Source organism: Tupaia chinensis, unplaced genomic scaffold, assembly GCF_000334495.1.
Source record: "Tupaia chinensis unplaced genomic scaffold, TupChi_1.0 Scaffold144529_1, whole genome shotgun sequence".
In the NCBI taxonomy this organism is placed as follows: domain Eukaryota; kingdom Metazoa; phylum Chordata; class Mammalia; order Scandentia; family Tupaiidae; genus Tupaia; species Tupaia belangeri.
The window spans coordinates 3,574,589-3,580,083 of NW_006204388.1; positions in this window are offsets into that span (position 1 = coordinate 3,574,589).

The window sequence follows — 5,495 nt, forward strand, 5'->3', positions numbered from 1 at the left end:
CCTACTCTTCTTACATCTGAATGTCTTCATTATAAATAGGAGCAAGCATCTGCCCACTTCATTACGCCTCTAGTGTAGTCATGCCTGAGCATTTCCAAAATGAAATATATGTCATTTTGTTACAAATTACTTTTCACTTACTTATTTTCAACATAACGGGATATTGAATTATTTTCTAAAAGTTTGCATTATGTATCTTTTTTTTTTTTTTCAGGATAGCCAAGGGAGCATTACAAATACACACTTAAAATGGTGGTGCATCTGATAGGGTTGAGAAGCACTGGCTAAAGAGTCAATAGTGCAGGTTCATGGTCCATGTGAGGGCCTTCTTCAACTGGGTAATTCTCAGTTTACACGGCAATGTACAACATTTGCTCAGTGTGCCTTCATGTGTTCATGCTTCATTCAAATTCATTCATTCATCAAATATTTAGTGAATACTATCAGGTGACAGACACTGTGTCAGCTTGCTTAGACTGGTTAAATATGCCTCCATTTCTGGGTTGGGTTGATCTATATGATGAGTTAAATTGGATATGATCTACATTTACTTAGAACAAATAAATTGTATACACCCTATAGAACAGTCACAATGACTGTAGGGTTTATAGACCCTACAGAATAGCAAAGTCCAAGAGAAATAATGGGTCATTAGAAAAGTCATGATGTTTTTTTCTATGTTTTTCTATGCAAAAATGCATCATGACTTTTTCAATGACCCAATATAACATGAGACACTTTTATAATTGAAATGTTTTTAGAAGCCACACTTAAAAAGCTAGAAAGAAACAGATAACATGTAACTTGTGTTGTCTGTATAAAATTTTCAAATTCTAAAATATATGTATATTAAAATGTTACTTATGAAGAAAAAAAATCATTCCAACTGAATCAGGCTATTGATATTGAAGAAATGACAACATGTATAGTAAAAAATAACAGGAGCTTGACCCGGGTGCTGCCATACAGTGTAGACATCTTACACAATTCAATGGTTTCTGTGAAACGCATTCCTATCAACACAATCAAGGTCTGTTCAGCAGAAAAATAGTTTACACTAGTTCAATCTTAAATTCTAAATAAAATGAAGTGCAAATTTTTGTTCCTTATCACAGTAGCCATATTTCAAGTCCTTAATAACTATGGGGGGGCCAGTGAGTTCCATACTGGAAGACACAACTACAGGATATGACACATACAACACTTCTCTGTGCTGCCCGCAGAAGCAACCTGCAATCTTAAAAAATGTATTTTACCAGCTGGAGTTGTGTCTAATTGGATGAACAACAGATGCTTTAGGGTAGGTTGTTTTGGAAACTTTACCAAGACTTGTTCACCACTTCAAAGTATACCATCATCAATGACAGCACCAATTGTGGTATTGGAGTCGCTAATGCCACATAGCTGTGTCAGTTTGCACTCGCCGCTGTTGTATTGATTTTGATTCTACTGATGTAAGCACACAAATATGCTCATTTAGCCTTTGTCTCAAAATGTTAAATGTAAAGTAAATATGTCAACAATAAACAAACAGTGAATATTCTTTGAGTATTACTCTACTTTTCTTATATCTGGATGTGTTTATTTTAAATAGGAGCAAACATCCTCCAGCCTCATTGTGTCTCTAGCATAATCATGCCTGAGCATTTCCAGGTTGAAATATATACCATTTTGCTACAAATTACTTTTCATTTACTTATTCTTGATATCGCAGGATATTGCACTATTTTCTGAAAGTCTAGATTGTCTATGATTTTTTTTTTCAGAATAACAAAGGGAGCATTGCAAAAACATACTTAATGTGGTAGTGTTGCATCTGTTAGGGTTGAGAACTGGAGACTGAAGTTTCAAAAGTGTAGATCCCCCGCATATGCAAGGGGGGTCTTCAATTGTATGATTCTCAGCTTAACTGGATTTGTTAAGCACCAGTCAGTGCAGAATTAAAGAGCCATGGTCAGGGAGAAAAAGTAAACTTAGAGAGATGAGCAAAGCATTTTGAACTGCCTTTTCAGGTGGAGGCAGTTGAGAGAATGAGGAGCTGACTAACTTTAGAGAGACGCGTAGGTGAGGCCCAGAGGACAAGATTCGTAATTCAAGAGCCACCAAGTAAACGTCTGACTTGGATCCTAAAGATGAACTTCCAGAAGTAAAGGGGGAAAGGTAAGTAGTTATCCATACTTGAGACTGAACCCCAGTTGTTTTTTTTTTTTTTTTTTGAGAGGTTTTTGCTATAGGGCGCATGCGCTCGCCAGACAGAGAGACAGAAAGTGAGAAATCACCCCCCAGGGAGGATGGCCACGCCGCAATCCCTTCTCCTCCGTTCTCCCCTCGGGATCTTGGGCACGCACGCACAGGCGCCCGGCGGAGTTTAAGCCACCAGGTCCGGGACATGAACCGCGGTCGACTACGTGGGAGTCCAGCAACATAGCCATTACGCTAACTGCTGGTCCCTGAAGCCCAGTTTTGACTCATTCCAATTTCCTATTGAATTAGTGTGATTTGAGAATATTAACAGTTCTAGCTACCTGCCATAAACAAACAAAATCCTCTCTGAAAGAGGCAAAATTATCCCAAGCCTTGAAACATCTATATGTAGATAATGTACAACAGAAAAAATAACCAGGCATATGAGAAGTAAGACACTACAAAACACACACACACAACAAGAAACAAGAGAAAATAGCAACAGAAACAGGAGCTCCATAACAGTTATCAGACACAGACTTTAAAATAATTTTACTTATAATGTTTGAGAATACAAATGGACATATTGAGAGTTTTGGCAAAGAACTGGAAACGATCAAAATCAAGTGGGTATCTTAGAGCTAAAAGGGTAAAATAATTAAAATTAAGCAATCAGTGGATTAATTTAATAGCAGATTAGACAAAGCTAAGGATACACACACACACACACACACACACACTTTTTTATACATTATTAATGATAGAGTGAGCAAATGTACATATGAGAGGGAGAAAGAAAGAAAAATCCCCTTCTTTCAGTCCTTCAGCCTGTCAGATCCTAGGCAGTCATGTGTATGCACATGTGCCTGGCATGTGTCAGACTGACTAGGCCAGGGATTCAAATCACAGTCACCCAGTGGAATCCACATCCTCTTGAATAGCTGGTGAGTAGCAGAAATGAAACGTCTCAAACAATGCAAAGCTGAAAATTGCCATGATTCATCCTGAGTGATGCAGCCCTTGGAGATGTTTATTGTAAGAGTAACACACGTGCCAGGACACTTCCGTGTGGCTATTCGCTCCCACATCTACCTGTGGGATGCTCAGGTTTGGGTTTTAATGTTTAATCTGAGAGCACAGTTTAGTAACTGACCAGTAAGAGCAAATTGGACTGTTTTCCTGGGGGGTTGTGTTGCTGTTTCTATTGTTGTTCTTTAAAAAAAAAGTAGAAAGAAAAGAAAGAAAAGGAAGGAGGGAGGGAGAAATCTCATATTCCCTTTCCAGGATTTTCAAACCCTATAATCTTTCCCACAACCTACCTTTCACATATCACCATGAGACCCTGGGTGGTACCTATGTTTTTTGTTGTTTTGTTAGTTAGTTCTTTTTTTTAGTATATTAACTTTTTAAAAAAATTTTTATATACATTCAATCACAATTCCTAGCTTACAAAGTGAACATTTCAATATGTGAACATTTCTCCCCAGTCCAGTTGATCAAAATATCTTCAACCAATAACACCACACCTCCCCATCCCATCAATGTTCTGCCTCCGTATCCCTCCTCCAAATGTCCTTCCTTAGGCCCCTATGTTAACAGAACCACAGTTCCTGCCGCAAACTACTGTGTACTTCCTGCTTTACGCGTTTGTCTGTGTCTTGTCCACTCATTTCTACCTGGATGAATCAACTCCCCCTTCAAAGCTGAATTCAAGTGCAGTTTCCTTTAGCAGAATCTGCTGACCATTCTAGGCCCCTACAAGCGCTCTTTCCATATATTCTCCATCCTCGAAATCAGAATGCATGGCCTGCAGAGCATTTGTCTGCCACTTTCTGGTCTGAGTAACTATCTAGGAGATGGAGTTTGAAATATTAGCATGACTAGAATTTTACTTATCAATAGTTTTCCCTGCTGCTTAAGTGCATGTTGTAAGTCAGTCACTGTTAAGCACTTCACATACATTATTTTATGGGATCCTCATAGGTAAGTATTATTTTAGGCAAGCCTACAGGAAGCCTACACTAGAGACAGGAAATTGCAGTCAGAATTCAAACTCAGCTTTGTCTGACTATGCAGGACACGCTCACTACCCTGCCACAGATGCTCACAGAGATGAGAAAGGACAGGGTGCCGGGCCTAGGTTGGGTGAGGCCTCCAGGATGTGAAGAGAAGTTGGGAGAGGTGCAGCTGGGCCTGGCCATGAGCGTATGGGAAGCACCGAAGTTGGCTTCAGTGGGGTTAGGTCCTCATCACTCCGTTGGCTCCCCATCCCGCTCTCAGATAAGGACAGTTAGCATTGGCTATGTCTAATGTAACATACTATGCATATGTATTAATAGTCCTGGCCTCATGCCAACCCGACTGTCCCTCAGCCATTTACATCAGCAAGTCTGGAGCCACTGACACATGCAGTGGGTGTTCCTGCAAGAATGCCTTCTGTAGAATTCACCTGTGCATACCCAGGCCCATGCATGCCGACCCAAGCCTCTGTACACCGTATACCATCCTCATCGAGACTGTCAGAGTTCTTCCCTAATATCCTAGGGTCCTGTTATCCTTGCTATCTTCCCAGCTTCTAAGTAACAAGTGAATGATCTTCAGTATCAGGAAGGGATGCAGTATTGTGACGAGGAGTTTGGGCTGTGAGGTGAGACGAATCTTGCTTCAAATCCCAGTTCCATCTCTTATTCTTTTTTATGACTTGGGGCTTATCTCAGTTTTAGTATCCTTAGTACGGAGTGGGGACTCTACGTGTACCTACGTCATTGGATTATTTTGTTGTGATATCTCAGGAAAAGCAACCATAGTAGCCAGTACACACTGTATCTCTGACTTTATCATAGTTTTTCTCTGGAACTTTAGGCAGGCAACAGTTTTGTCAAATAATTTGTCATAGCAAAACAAGGCAAAAAGTCCAGCCTTTGGGTTGAACCGTGGCACAGGTAGAACATGATGGTCTGGAAGGCAGAGCCACAAAGGAAGGTCACCAGTTCATGTCTGGAGAGCTCCCTGAGTATACTGGGCAGGCATATGCCCATGATCCAGGCTGACTGGGACTGGGGGTGGATTGCAGGGTTGGGGCCTTGTCGCTGAGGCTGTACCTCTCTCTCCCTCTCACTCATGGAGTAAATACACTAAAAAATAATAAACATGTCCAAGCTTTCTAGTTTCCAATATTTGTTTTCTCTCAAGGCCAATGTCACATATTTCAGCTTTCTGTTATGAGAGCACCACTCCAACGTACCTGTTTCTGATTAAGTTAGAGTAGTCTAGGTTATGTTGCAATCCCAGGTAAACCCAAGCATCTAATT